At 37.2% G+C, this 16,365-nt stretch overlaps 1 long non-coding RNA gene across 1 annotated transcript in view; it reads left to right on the forward strand.

The window, feature by feature from the left end:
- The first annotated feature begins 3,190 nt into the window (after positions 1-3,190).
- Positions 3,191-16,365, forward strand: part of LOC106482791 (uncharacterized) — a 62,838-nt gene continuing 49,663 nt past the window's right edge. Inside the window, exon 1 of the long non-coding RNA XR_010883580.1 lies at positions 3,191-3,352. This is a non-coding gene — a long non-coding RNA (uncharacterized lncRNA). The remainder of the gene's footprint in view (positions 3,353-16,365) is intronic.

Here is a 16,365-nt window from a genome sequence, read left to right on the forward strand (position 1 = left end):
ATTCTGTTGAGATTTTTAAGATCTGAGATTGAATTTTTGGTCAGACATGAGCGATACCTAGTGCAAATTAGCCAGTTATGCCAGAGTTAAGCCAGTAGTGGGAATGACTAATGAGTTAGTATGAGCAAGACTTTGAATCACACATTATATTGCAAATTAATGTCCTTACTGATGTGCAGCTGATTATGTCATATTATTGTTTCTTTGTTTGCTTCATTTCCCCCCAATTTTTTTTCTTAAGAAGTCTTGAACTTGTTTGACATCAGACTGAAAAAGCTTGAATGTGTTCTTCTGCTCTGTTTTGCCATGACAAAAGGCAGACAAAACCAAATTTCCCTGTCTTATCACAGTAAGAAAATTAGGTGGAAATAGGCTGTGTGCCAGAGTAATTAGCATGCAAGAACTCATTTGCTTCAGCCGATTCTGCAGCAAAGTTGGGAGTTGTGGCAGGGGAGGAGTGGCAAGAAGCAGGGATCGTAACTCCATAAATCATCTCACCAAGAATCATTAGAGCCCTTCCATGCAGTCCCAGAATTCAGTAACTCCTGCACGGTTTGGATGCAGATTAGAAGTTGCGATTAATGGAAGCATCTTGTTTCCTGGCAGCCTTTTGACTAACAGAGGGAAGCAGGCCATTCTTGTCAGGAGATGCAGGCAGGTACCTTATCTTCTTCAAACAGAATTAATCTGTGAGGCCCATGCTGGGGCATGTCCTCAGCAGGACCTGCTGGGTATGAAGAAATGCCCTTTTACAGTGTCCTCTTTTCTATGATAGAGCATGTATCACTAAGGGAATACTAGTTCTGGAGAAGTCGGTAAACACTAATGTGTTTCTTTACAGTCATTGGGAACATTTATATAATACAGATAGCACAGACAACATTTTTAGGTGTTAGAGAAATATGGAGTTGCCTCTGATGAAAGTTTCTCCTGCTTTCCACTAGTTTCCTGTAACTTATGGGGTTTGTACCTAACCTCTTGATGACTTCCTGGGTCACCGTCAGTCCCTTTCTGAGAATGTCCAGTTGTTAAGCAGCTGGTTAAGCACATAGTTAGGAAGTCTATGTAGCTGATGAAATCCATCTCAGAAGAAAATATTAGCATTGAAATCTTCAGTGCTATATAAGCAAAGTGGGCATCCACAGCTCATGAAAAATTTTGGCAGTTTCCACTAACACTTAAACACTAAAAGTGTACATTTAGGACTACTATTAGAAGCTGAGTAGTCCTTAAACAGTTTAGTATCTTTGTCATGCTGTGCAATATATGACTTTTTGGTCACTCTGATGAATAAAATCACCACACCCAGCTGTAGAAATCTTCAGAGGAACCTCCTCTTTAAGCATCTTCCTAGAGCAAAAAGTAATATAAGGGATAATCACACAGCATTAGATATTAGATACTCATAATAAATGTAATGGGACTGGATTTGCGTTTACACTGAGCTTACATATGAAAACTTTTAAGCTGACTGTAAAAAGTATACGAATGAGGAAGAATGGTGCAATGTGTACCAAAAATATGAGTCATATTTAAAGAGCTAGTTTTCTCATCTTTAAATTTAAACCTGAAAATATGATCTGGAAAGCAAAACGTACAAAGTGATTTCAGAATGCTTCTTCAGTTTTGGGATTTATGATATGCTGGACTTCTTCACAGGTTTGTTAATTCATATAATGTATTAATTTTATTTTCTTAAATATATGTCCTACTAATGGAGAAGATGTTTGTAAATTATTGGTAGCATCTAGTGTTTATTTTGTAAAAGTATAAACATATTATCCAAACTGATTGCTTGGGTGCATTTTCTAATACAGTGAAGCAATCATAACTGTGACATTTCCTCCTCGTCCCATAAAAATAGTTGAAATATCAAGCTTCATAAAATTGTCCTGATTACAATCCTTCATATTTAATCTTACTCTAAATTATGCAGTGCTGAATGCAACATGGCACTGTGTATGCTTTGTATATTTTGAGGATACAACATTGGTTTACATGCCTAATAAATGTGACAATAAAATGAGGAATGATGGAGAAATTTACATTTTCAAACAGGTATTTTATCCTGTTCTATAAAACTTTACTACTGCAGATATGTGAATTCTGTCTGATTTTGGTACTACTGGTGTTTCACTCCACACAGCCTCCAGGAAGATTATGGCTAGCCTACCTTATATTTTGTGTGAAGCAGCAGTCCTCAAATCCATTTTCAAATGAGAGGTACTGCTGACCTGTCTGGGTGTAGCAATGGGCAGAGCTCAGAAAAGTTTTGCATCACTTATGTATCAAAACTGATTGCCTTGATGGAGACAAGCAGGTCCCTGAAATCTGCTAGCACTGCTTGATCTCACCATTACCCTGGAGTGACTAATATTATCTGCAATAACTGACAGAAGGGCTTTTCGAAAGAGAAGCTACAATAGCTCTGGAATGTCCCATTCAGCTCTGCTTCCTTTTTCTCTCCTAAAATGAGTGCCTTCTTTTAAAATTTTTTTTTACTGATTTGCACTAGTAAATAAGGGCAAAGAGTGTGCGATAAAAGCAGCGGTAGCGGTGTAAATAGGTAGCGTGGACCAGAGAAACATGTAGAAAAAGGAATTCAGTGGTGCTTTCCAGGCAAGCGTTTCAGTTTTTAATTCTGAGCACAGTAGCACCCAGCAGAGGCTGAACTGAATTTTTCCTTTTCCTGTGACGGAGAAATCTGACTCCCTTTGAAAACCTAAGTATATTTTCCATTTGTTTGCTATTTTGCTCATGTTGACATCAAGGCAGGAGGTGGTTGTTGGAGGTGAATCCCTTCAGAGTTCAACACTGATGTCACCAAACAAAATAGATCTAAATACAGCTGGACCAGATCTAAGCTCATCTCAGTAGAGCAAAAGAGCACAGGTAGTCTGAGACTTGAAACTGGAGTGGTCTCAATTTTTTGGCTTGATCTTGCTTAGAGAAGTCCCTAACTGCAACAGACTTCAAGATGCCCTTCCACAGCTGAGGATGTGATGTGTTTTGAATACACCCTCTCCTTCCCACTCAGGGAGTCTGCAGCCGCCCTGTAAGTAGAGTGTTACCAGGATTTGATTTAAATGAATATATTAGTTTGAAATAAAGAGCCCTTTTGTGTATTTATTCATTTTTAAGCTGTGGGGCTATCTCACCAATCCAGTATTGATCCACAGGTGCAACTGAATCTGTTTTCTATACTGCACAACATAGTAAGACCAAAGAAGAACTCATGAAGAACCACAAAATCCAACTAATGCCCCAGGCGGCTGCCTGGTTGCCGTGACCAGGAACTTGGCTCTTGCTTCTTTTACGCTTCCCTAAAAGCACCCTTGTCCTGCTGAGCCAGGTCAGTGCATGAGGATTTTCCTACTAATTTACCCATGTATTATTTCTTAGTAAAAATCCTTTTCTTGTTGTAGTAAACACGATAATTCAAGATGTTTCTGTTATCTATTGTTGCTGCTAATAAGATTTAGCAAGAGGAATGATTATTAGGAAATAATACAGCAACATTTTGGCAGGGTTTGGATAACTGTAGACAGTTTGTGTTTTGCACTAGCCTGTAGTTAGATAACATACAAAGCTGTGGTACTAATAAGCATAAGGTTTTATGTTTTCAGTACTTTCTTGTTGTATTAATGCTTCTTTAAAGATGCTAAAAAGGGAAGTTTGACATTATAGGTTAGTGGCTATTGTTACCAGAGTTGTTTTGCCAATATCATTTTCTGGTACACAAGCTAGGCTCCCAAATGTCTTTGTTTTGTCTAATTTATTTTGCAAATGCATTGGGAAAGTTTCAGAAGCTCTGTGTAGAAGGATGTGGTGGCTAAAAAAGGAACTGCCAAATCCTGTAAATCACCATTGCCACCATTATCTTTTTTTTCTTTGATAAAATATCAAGAAATGTGGGTATGAAAAAGTTGTGTACTATTTTTATGATTTCATTGAGCCGATCAGTAGAGGGCACTGCATACTAACTCCTCACTTGTAAATTTTCAAAGCTATGTGAGCATACAGCTCATTTGAAAATCTGTTCTGATTTAGAACTAGAAACTATTAACTCTATTTACCCAATCTATAGCAAGATATATTGGATTAGAATAGAAGAAAAAGTTAAAAAAAACAAAGAAAAGTAATAAGAAATATACATTTTTGCAAGTATTAGCAAAATTAAAAATTATTTAATAGAATGCTCTATTGCAAATATATCTTTGAGATATATCACTGTTATTCATACCATAGCCTTCAGCTATTCATACCATATGCACCACAACCTTGCAACTGTATGCTTCTGTAATGCTTATATACATTTAAAAGCTTATGCTTTGCTACTTGCTTGGTCCCATGCCTGCCCCACGAAACCTCCTAATTGGTTTCAAAATGAAATCTCTTAAAAATTTCTGTATATCTTCTAAAGTGTTTTGCAGCCTTCCCTGACAAAGGTGGAATAAGTGTTTTTGCTCACAAAGATTTGCTTGTCTTTTGCAAAGAGAAATCAGAGTTCAGAGGGCTTAGCAGCAGACCAATTACCCAGGGAGTGTAAAAGCTCCACATTTACCAGGAGAGGATTACAGCTAGTACAGAGCAGGAATGAAATATTACTGGGTACAGTAATTCAGTATTTGTCAACTTTTGCCTGTGCGACACCCTCTGAAACTATCCTTATATGCTCAGTTTGCCCTAACTTGTAGAATAAGTTCTCCAAGTGTGTGCCAAGGAGGAAGAGAGGCCGTTCAATATAATGGCATCATGTGCCTAGTGCAGTCTTGCAGGTAGAGGATTTCAGCTAGAGTGTTGTCTTTCTAGTGCCTTACTGAGTTTCTTCAATATAAATACATAAATTATATAATTTTAAATAAATACTTTATCTCATCATTCATTACATTTCTTGATATGTAGCACTTTATAGGAATTATTAACGAAGAGGTACTGAAAAATGGAGGATGTATCTTCCATATTAGTAGGATGCTATAATAATGAATTAGCACCTGCTAAATTAAAAAAAAAAAAAGCCTTCAGAAATGTATGAAATTTTAAATGCAGTTTCAATTAGAAAGTCTAGAACATTTTTAGAGCCTGAATCACTCCACAGTAGGCCATCTTAGTGCTTTTATTTTCTTCCAATTGCTATTCATTCTCCTAAAATTGCAACTTTATTTTGTCTTTGAAATTCATAAAATTTAATTCCCAGTGATGGCTGGTGTCTGTTTATTAAGAATATCCTGAGAAAATGGATTCTGAATGCTGAAAAATATTTTTACAATATTTGTAAAAATATTGCATTATTCTAGTTACTGGAACTGCTGATTGTCTTACGGCTTTTGCCCACTGTGACCTAACCAAACATTTTTTTCCTCTTCTTTATCTTACACACACACACAAGCAAGTGTGTTTAGGTCTGAAGGTTCTGTAACACCCCTCAGGTTTGCTGTATTGAATTGGAAGTCCCATGAAGAGCAGCATGTCCTGAGAGATTTGAAACAGTTGCTGCAGCACCAATGTCTCTGCAGCTACTGCTTCTAGATCCAGAGGCTGGGGGCATTAAGTACAAAAGAACTCTTGGAAACAGTAAATAAAATCTGAAACTGATTTTTATTTTACTTTATCTCTTGACACAAGAAAAAGCTCAGCTAAGCTGGAGTCTGGCTGAACTGGAAGAATATCCATTTATTATTTTATTCTCAATCGCCAACTAGAACAAGGTAAATGTCATACAAGGTATTGACATTTCAATTTATATTAGACTAGGAGCTAGTTCAGAGCAAAAAGTAAAAGAAAGCACATTGAACTGTGACAGAAGGCAGTCTCCAGTGGAATCCTTTGTATCTATATTTTGAAATGTCTGTTATACCAGGACTTTTTAGTATACAGTAAGTAAATTCTAAAGAACAGCTCATGTGCAGCTATAAACTAAGAATTGTAACTGACTATAATACTTTCCAGGTTTTACGTGATGAAAGTTGTTTCTGCTAACACATTAAATCTGTCACAAATAAATCTGCAAATATTATGACATGACAATTACAGGTTGCAGCTTACTGTCAATAATTCTGCATAGAAGGGTGAAAGCACACCGTATGTTTTGGATACCTACTGTGTATCCAGGTATGCTTTTATGCACCATTGCTCTGTGCTCATTGCTATCTTGCAGATATTGCGTTATCTGGACAGACATATCTGTAGCACATAAAATGGAGAGTAGGAGGACTGTACAAAAATATACAGCTTTCCAAAACTGAATTGCTTTTTAGGATTATAATTGATACTAAATATCCTATTGCTGCTAATAATTCTTTTTTTCCTGGAAAATGTTTATATATATATATATATATATATATATGTATGTATGTATATATATGTGTATATGTGTATATGTGTATATGTGTATATATGTATATATGTATATATGTATATACATATGTATATTTATATTTATGTATGTACGTATACAATCTGCATTCTATTTCTAAGAAGCACGTTATTATCGTTACCCATTATTCTGATATATGTAATTATATCAAGTATGAGGCTAACAAACACTACTAATAATTAGAAGAATGAAATTATTTAATAATTCAAACCTGTACAAACTGACTGGTTAGATGATGCATAAGACCAGATCCAGCAGGGTATTGAAGTGTGGGTACAATACTGCTACAGATTTCAGTGCACTTACACAGCTCTAAGTGAATAGGCATAAACTTAACTAAACACATTAATGAGCTAGGACCTTACCCTTTCTCCTCGGAAAGCTGGGACTCAAATCCTATTTTTTCATAACATGAATGCAGGTGCTGTCCGCATCAGCATGCTCAGTTTATTTGGCAGTGAAGTTAGCTGGGATAGTTGTTCCCTTCTCCTTGGGGAGATATGCCTATAAAGGACAACGTAGCTTTTGTTTGAAACAAGAAGCTCTATTCCTTTTCTTTGTGAAAAATAACCTTTAACAGGTAAAATGTTGTAAAACCAGTTGCTGGGGTTGAACTTGCTATAATGTGTCTTGCTCTAAAGTTCAGGGGCTAGTCGTGGTCTCTAAGACTGTTCAGAGGTTTTTTGTGATGCTGTCAAACTTTCACAGCATCTGCAGGTCTCTTGACGTTCAAAGGCAGCATCGGTTAACTTCACAGTTACAGGGAGTTTACAATTTCTGGCAATAAGCTCACAAAAGTCCTTTTGTTTGCTAGCAGACTAATTTCTGGACTGATTTTAATCTGTACTGCAAACTATTCATGACTCCGTAATATCTCTGTGTGTTACATCAATAATTTTACTGTCTTTATTTCTCCCATGGTAAAGTGAACATAAAAGGCATGTCTGAGAAAGGATACTGAACGATCACTTTCATGGTAGCTTAAGTGAAGTAATTTTACCTTGTAACTGGGACAGACTAAGAAAACATGAGCCATTTGAGGTTTTGATCTCATGTTCTTTATGATACAGCAAAATTTATTTTCAATTTCGTAGACAAAACCAATATAACTATTTGAGATCCACTGCAGGAAATTAAGCAATACTTATATTGTATAGTATAGATGTACAGATGGGAGCAAATATCTGACTTGATCAGCTTGCTGTATAGAATCAAAGACTTGGGGGTATCTTAAAAAAACCGTACTGCATTCCAGAATATGAAGGCAGCCATCTGAACAGCTGTGATCAGTTGTATTAGCAAAGACGGTGGGAGTGAAAAACCTTCACGGAGGTTCTTCTGAGTCAGACTGCATGTCACAAATGTGATTTATTGGAAATATGATTATTAGACGAGGAAAGGTAGATTAACATAGACATTGAGAGCTTTACCTTCAGCTTCTTGCTTTAAAAGGCCTAACATTTAATGTAATGCAACAGATTTCTAAAAAGTCTTTTGGAACAAAATTTTGCTTCAGTTTTATTGCTATGTGCACCGCCACAATTCGTGAGCGTGTGTGTGTGTTTTCACATGCATCCAACATTCCATGCAATTGCTATAATAGACATATATAAACCACATTTTTAGTTTGTGAGTCATTGCACTCAAAATTGTATTCAGTCTTTTCTGATACACAGTTATTCTTGAATTCTTCTTCAGACTCTTTTTCTGCCCTTCCATCCTTCCTTTAACACCATCTCTTTTAATGCTTTATTGTTTTCACTGGCTTTGTTGTCCTTCATCTCTATCTCTAGTGTATTGTTTTGGATCCTTCTAATGCTTTTCTTTCCAAAATATATCACTCACAGCTTTTAATTTAACACAGAGAACTACTCAAAACTCTGATGAAATGTTTGCTAATGCTTAGGATATGGAACACAAATACTTCCAAAGTCCATTTAGTTCTGCAAGACTGTACTCAACAAATTCCCTTTTGTGAATTCTTTTTGAGACACTTAAATGTGTGAAGTTATAGTGGTTATTTGGGACAATGGCCAGGCTAAGGTAACCCAAAATAACACCCTTCATCTTTTCTGGCAAATCAAACAGAATTGAATAGATCTAGTTTTCTTTCATGCTCTTTGGTTCCTCTCCTTCAAGAATCAAACCAAAATTTGAAGCTGGGAAATGGCACCTGATATTTGATTAATCTTATGGTGGGAGTCAGACAGTCAGTCATTCTTTTATAAAGTTTTTAAGGCTAAGTTATAGAAACCCGCTCTATAATGAATATATTGCAAACATAAAATGGCATTGCAGATAATGTGGATCTTCAAGATTGTTCATCCTTACTAGATGATCTTAGAAATATGTAGCAATGCTAGACTGGTTTTAATGGCATCTAAATTTGCCATGCAACCTCCAAAATACAGAAATTAAGGTGGTAACAACAAAGCCCCTATCTGCATTATATACAGATAATTCAGATGTGATAAATTAGAAAACAGTGAGAGAACACTTTTGATGACAGAAGATGGATGATGATATTGGCAACCATTTAAATAGTTGTAAAATGTGCCTATCAAACAGAATTGTTCCAGCCCTGGGACCATTTCACCTGCAGAAGTGGGCGAGTAAATCACATGAGACAGATTCCATTGACTTTGCAGGAAAAGGAAAGACAAGCCTTTTTTATTGCTATTGATGTTTGCTCTTATTGACTAAGTGTTTGCCACAGACTCAAGTACCACTAGACACATAAATACAGTGAGAACCTTGTGTGTGTCCTTTAGCTGACTGGGGAAAACAATTTGCAATTTACATCCAAGGGATCTGCAGTGTTCTTCCAACATGCAGAACAGTTTGCAGAGAGTATGTTGAAAACTGGTTCAAATAATCCTCCTGTCCTACAAAGTCCTTGCTGAGTTCAAAGACACTGTTTTCCTTTATAGTGCAGAAGAAAACATTCCACACTATCACTCTGATTTCACTGCCTGAATTATCTCTGAATTCTGCTAAGTCCCAGCCTGGCTTAATTTGCTAATGTTACATTTTGTGAAGGAGCTGGAGCGCGAGGTCACCTTAAAAAAGACTGGTGCAGGAATTCCCTTCCTCATATCTTTTTGTGGGGAAAACAGCCCTAATAAGACGTATGCAGCAGGAGAAGAAAACGAAAAAACTGTAACGGCCTGAGTGATTAAGAGGAGGAATCGTTCTGAGTAATCAAGACGCGAGTCAAAAGTCATTAAAGTAATATAACTCGCAGCTGTCACATCCCTCTCTAGAAGCCACAGAGGAGACCACGGTTCCAGAGGGGATAATAGACTTCAGCTTCTACATCTAACAAAGTTACTCATTTAGCTCTGGGGGTAGCTATCTGTAATTTGTTGCCAAGGGTTCAGACCTCTCTGGGGGGTCATTACAGTGAGACCAACCCGGGATTGACTAATAGCAAATGAGGAGTTCACGCTTTCAGTCAGAAAGAGAGCCACCGTTTTGGGAATAGAAAGTGTCAGCTTGAAATTGATGGCTATTTAAGTAACCATGATTTTAAGCAGGCCTCAGCTGATTTCAGAAGAGCTTTACAAGTATAAGCGTTTCCTGTGCTGTCTGTAGTTTATTGGTTATCATATATTGTAGGTCCTACAGATATAATATGGAAACTCACATATTGTTTACCTAAAAAGTTTAATTTTGGACTTTTTTGTGATTTATTCATCTTCAAAGCTTAAGCACTTAAAAGAAATAAAAGACAAAAAGAGATTCTAAATCTACTTCCATCTGCTGATGAAACATAGTGGACTATATAGTTAGAATACAGTGAATCATTATAAAGTATAAAATAAGTCAAGATTTGTTAACACTGTTAGGAAGACAGTACATGTCTTTTTGATAACTAAAACTAACAGAACTTCAGCTATAACAGTGAGGTAATAATAGTAATAAATAGGAGTAAATGTTTCCCCTCCCCCCCCCCCAACACATGGTTTTTATTTGCACCATTGGTGTAATAGATATTATTATAGAAAGCATGACTAGTGCAGTCAGGTCAATTTTTTTTTAGGATCAGTGAAAAACATGGGATATTGTGAGCAAAAACCCATGCAGATTTAGAGCTGGGTGAATTATCTCTGGGCTCATGTGATCTTCTGTTCCAGAGGGACACCTGGCAAGCCTGCCTTTGTGCTTAAAAAGAGAGTGGGTGAGTTTCAGAGGGAAAGCGATTTTGTTGCTGCAAAAATCACATAACAAGCCTCGAAATATGGGTCTAGATCCACACCTTCTGCAAGGCGGCAGTCCATTGACTTTAGCTGATACATGCTTTACCGAAGCATAGATTTTAATGCAGACTATGTAATAAAAGAGAAAAAAAAAACAGCTTTCTGCAAAACTGAGGTTATACTGTTGTTTCAAAAGATAGGATGAGTTGAAATTCTCTTTCATTCATTCTTACTTTCTCTCTTTATTTCTCTCTTTTCTCTTTCTCTCTTTCTACCTCTGCAAATGTTTAAATGACACTGGTCTTTGCAGTACTTGGTCAACTTATAATTTCAAGTTAAGTGACTAATTTTAAGTCACTTTAATTTTTGTCAGCCTGTTTGATTGCTTGCCTATTGCTGGTAGGAGAGCTTTATAAACATGCAATTCCCATCTGTAGAAAATCTATAAAAGGCATAAATAAGAGATGGCTCAAATCATCTTGTAGCTAGTGTTTGTCCCAAATAGAACAGCCCCTGAGGCATTTGTCATTATAACTAGAAAAGGTTTATGGGCCTAAGAGCAGAGGTCAGAGACTATGTACTTCTGCATTGCACATAACCATCATTTACAATTGCACTAGAGTCTGAACTGGTACTCAGATTTTGTCACTTTTCTTTTGTTTGGTCTCCTCATTTAATGATGTTTATGTACCAGTAGAAAAAATGCAATGAAACTGTCAGATTTTTTTTAAGTGATGAGTCACTCTTCTATAAAGGCAGAATGCCCAATGATTTGCACTTTTCTGCCTTGAAATTAAAAAAAAAAAAACCAAAACCCAGAAGTGAAATAATAAAAATCTCAGGTTGTTAGGCTGAGTTTTTCATGATCCTCTGCGTATATCAATGTTTCACCCTGGGCACACAGTTCCCAAAGAATTATCTGTTAAATGCTCACCTGATAAAGTCAAGGAAGAACAGATACTGATTGAGCCAATGAGCTAGACCAGCCTGGGGCCTGGGATTTCAGTGCTAGTGTTCTGTGAGCTCTTTAAACTAATGATGTTTGTGCAGATAATTCTGGGCTTGATTCAGTGTTCGCCGAAGACAGCAGGAGCCTTTCTGTCAACGTCAGTGGCATTTAGAATAGGCTCCTAAGAGAGACAGGAAAAAGAGCCAAATGGGGAGAAATAGTAAGATCATAGCTCAGATGTCTTTGTTGCTTACATACGTGTGTGTGTACAAAAAAATAAGAAAAAAAAAAGTCCTTTATTGCATGTATGAAATCAGTGACCTGATACCCTAAAGAATATTATATATTATTCTTTCTTGCCCTTCTACAGTTTTCTGGGGTATACGATTTTCACCAATCATAACAGCAGCAGGTATTAACACACTAAAACCAAATACATTCTAGATTTTATTGGAATGATTCAGCATCATAGTGTTGAGGATTTGTGCCTCATTGGGTTTATGTAAATACATACTTGATTAATCATAAAGGGGTTGCTTTGACCACTCCATTCTCATAAGGGTTAATAATGAGACCAAACATAAAGAATATATATGTAGAGATGATACTTCTAGAAAGTTATTTGCTCAATCATATAACCACTTTTAGAAGACGTGCAAATGTACAGTACTTACTGCTCGCTAATTGAAAAACCTGACACAAATATTTGCATTTTAGACCTCAGCCAATACTTGAATTTTATGGCCTTGTTTGTGACACCAGCAGAGCCATGGGCTGGAATTAGCATAACCTTGAATGCGCCAGCTGGGCTTGTAACAGAGATTTACAATTATCATTTCAGCAAGCAGCATCCCACCGAAATATTTCTAAAAAATACAAAAAGCCTACTTCCCCTCACCCCCCGCCAATAACTTGGAAGATACATGGTGAGATGCCCTAACAATTCTCTTGAGAAACGTGTGGAAAGGAAACATTTTGTCTCCTGATCAGGGTGGATATAACCCAAACAAATATTCTAGCGGAGAAAACAAGCTAATTGGGAATTTTGCAGCATAAGAGCTACTGTACCTCTCAGACCCCTGTTACTGAACTACATGATACTCTGCCACATAGATCTTCCCCCTAATTGTGATGAGTTATTTTTATTCAAGAGCAGTTAAATCTCATTGTTATGCTGCCTGCTCAGCACTGCCCTTGCCTGGAGACTGCTATGGCTTAAACATCCACAATGTTAAATAAGAAATTGTAAATATTGGCATGAAAACTTGGAAGAACTAATGGAAATGTGAAAGAAACATTATAGTTCTAAAGTGAAAACTGTAAATATGAACACAGGGAGCCTCTGGAACAGAAAAATGTGTTGGAGAATAGAAGCCATGGGACAATTTGTTGCCCCTTAGCAATATCATTAAATCATTATATATGAAAGCCACACAGTAATGTTCATTTAAAAATGTTTGGAAGCTCTTTATTCCCTGAATCTCTCATTCTCCCTTTTAGTGAGAAAAAGATTCAGTCAATAAAATTTTTCTGGCTCCCCCAAACCCACCTCAGAGAATAAATATAGCAAAACCTTTTGATAAGTCCTGCAAAGCCCTCATAAGCCTTGTATGTGCCTTGGCTTTGCAAAGGGGTCAGATAGTTATGACTTCCACTGATTTCAGCTCAATTAGTACATGCAGATTTGCTGATGGTCTATTAAATTTCTTGTCACTGCAATGGCTTCACAATCAAAAAGATTACACAGAGGACATCTTGTAAAAATGTTGTTATAATCTAACCTGGAATTCCAGCACATCTAGAGCGAGAAGAGATGCCTAAATGTTTATTCATGAGGGATGGTGCCAATTTGGTTTGTTCAAAATTACAGAGCTACTTTTGCGTGTTGCAAGTAGCCGTTATGTACGAGATACTTTAAGAATAATCAGACTGTACTTTGTATGCCAGTGCTCTCCTAAGCTCTCTTAGGACCAGTTAATGGAATTTTTATGGAGCAGTGCTGTGGCGTACTGTGAGAGCCGTCCTTCAGTGACAGGAGAAGGGTCTTTCAGGCAGGCACCCTCCCGCTGTGGCAGCTACTTTAGCATAGGTGTGTGACGTTGTGCAGTTGAATAAAGCAGGCTTGACGCTATCCGAGTCTTCAGGCTGCTGCGGGAAAGACCATCGTCGCTTCTCTCAATGCTGTCTTATTAGTTTATAGCTTGGGTTTAAGGAAGAATAAGTTCACAGCACACACAGAGAAGTTAACTTTAGATGGTACTTTCATAAAATTACCTACTAAGCTATAGCTTTCTATTGTAGCAGTGAGATTCTAGTAATGAAATAAAGCCATTAGGGATAAACCATGATCTCTGAAGCATAAAGGTTAGGTCAAAATATTCCCATGAATGTAATAAATATAATAAAGTACAGACATATTTCACCAGAAATATTGCAAACTTAAGAAATGAGTAGTTCTTAATTTAATATTAATAAGCATAAAAGTCATCTTTGGTAATACTGGAAAAATAAATAATCATGAGATGTAAGTGTGAGAGACTCTAATCTAGTTAAATATGACATTAACATGATAGTCAAATAGAAAGGAAAACAGAAATAGTAAAACTCAAAAGAAGAACTATTTGTCAAGATATAAGAAGTCAGAGGCAGTGATAGAGGAAAAACAACACAGAGAGAGCATTTGACCTCAATGCTAAATAAGTATGTGCTTGAGAGATTGAACATGGTACTCAGCAATAAAGAGACAGGAATTAAAAAGACCAATATTAATGCAGTGTATGGGAAAGTGCGGAAGAATGTCGAGGAGATAGGCGATGGAAGCTAGCCAGACCGTTCCGTGGGAAAAGGAGCATCAACAGGACATGTTGACCCATAGCCATATAGCTGGGCCTATGCCAGTGTGGTGTGCACCTGGGCTTTGACTCGAGATTAGCGATGAGCTCAATGTGCCCACTGCGCATGTGTGTAGTACACAAAAACCACGTACAGTGTCCCCCCGGCATTCCTCACCATGGACCGACGCTCAGCGGTGCCAGGGACTCTCCCGCTCCTTTATTGCCTCGATCGGGAAATCGCTGGGGAGCCCCCGCTCAGACACAGAGGTAATAAACGCTCAGCATTGACCTTAGTGTGCCTTGTGTTTGTGTATCTGTTCCTGCCGGGAGTCCAGGCGTCGCCCCCGCCGGACCCTTACATGCATCATGGGAAAAACAGGAATAATCAGTGGTCAGAATGAAGCTTGGAAAAGTTTTGAACATCAGGTGAGAAGAGGACTGTTGAGATTAGGCAATGGAACAGAGAAGCAAAGGTGAATACTGAGGCTAAGAGTTCACATGAGATTAGTAAAACAGTAAGATGTTTTTCAATTATGTGAGGTAAAGGAAGCCGTGAAGGAGACAACAAATATTTAATAGATGGCCAGTGTTATTTATTCACACAGGACAGAACCAATAAAAAAGGAAAAAATATTAATTAATTTTTCACTTCAAGGTTCCCAGTGGAGTGTGGAACAGATGCTATAGCAAAAAATAAAAAAAAAAAAAAAATCCCTCTTACATTGGGATTTGACTTTACCATAGGCAATTATAGTCACAGAAGAGCAATAATAGAAAAATGTGTGTAGAAGTCACACAGACTGATGCTCCTGGCTATAAACCAATCTCTAAATCTAACTTTTCCTGCAAACTGTAAAATATTTTAACAATATTTATGTTGTAGTAGACCCATGCACAAACTGCTGAACAAACATGCGAGGTCTTTGTCCAAAGACCTTATTATTTCAGGATTTGGGATATATCTCTGAGCCAGAGATAAAAGGTTTCCTAACCCTTCAGGAATTAATCTTGATTCTGCCCTATCCTCTTCCCTCCTCCTCCTGTTGGAGGCTGCTCCCTGACCTCTTCTCAGCTCTGAGCCCCCACCACCTGCCTCTGGAGTTTGGCTGTTTCATTCTTGCTTCCACCAGAAGTGAAAGCACAGAGAAGTTAAATAAAACTCACAAGTTATTTATTGTAGGCACTGCTCTGCATCCTGCTTCACCATCATGCTACTTGAGAGTGCCCCTTACCAACCAATGTAGTGATGTGGACCAGAGGCCTTATTCAACAGGACAATATTTGTGACAGATTTAAATTGGTAGCCCAACAAAATAATGATAAACAGCTCTAGGACTTTTATTTATCACTGCTTCATCCAGAATTGAAAATGAGTAATAGTTGGGACAAGGTTTTAGAAGATATGCTTCTGAAAATTAAAAAAGAAAATCTCATAATTTAAATTATTTCTGGAAGATACCCAGGTGGAAACAGCAGAAGCTAGTGGAGTTATTAGAAATTTAGGATCAAATCTTCTATCATATGTCTTATATAGCACAGGTTTCATCTCCAGGAATTAACTTTTCAAAGTGTAGAAAGTGTTCAATATTCAAATATTTTGGATCCTCTCAGTGGATACTACCAACAAAGATGCTAGGTTTTTACTTACAGTGATAGAAAGCTTCCTGATGAATAGTAAGTATTTACATATGAACCACTGATCAAATGTGTTTCAGAAAGGCTTCCCTTGATTTCAGGCAACAATTTGAGAGCTAGTGAAATTTAACAGATAATAAATCAAAATGATGTCTGCCACACAGAAGGTCAGAGGATCAACTGCAGCTCAGATAAATAGACAACAGTCACATTTCCAGAGTACCAAATAGATCCCACCTATTTCTAAAATGCACCTTCTCCCCTTCACTTGAATTCTTTCCACTTGTTACCATTCCACAAAGGTCATCTACATCTAAAAACAGAGTTTGTGATGTTATGCATTCATTAATTGGGTAGACATCATCACTTAGC

This window comes from Apteryx mantelli, chromosome 2, assembly GCF_036417845.1.
Source record: "Apteryx mantelli isolate bAptMan1 chromosome 2, bAptMan1.hap1, whole genome shotgun sequence".
Taxonomy (NCBI): Eukaryota; Metazoa; Chordata; class Aves; order Apterygiformes; family Apterygidae; genus Apteryx; species Apteryx mantelli.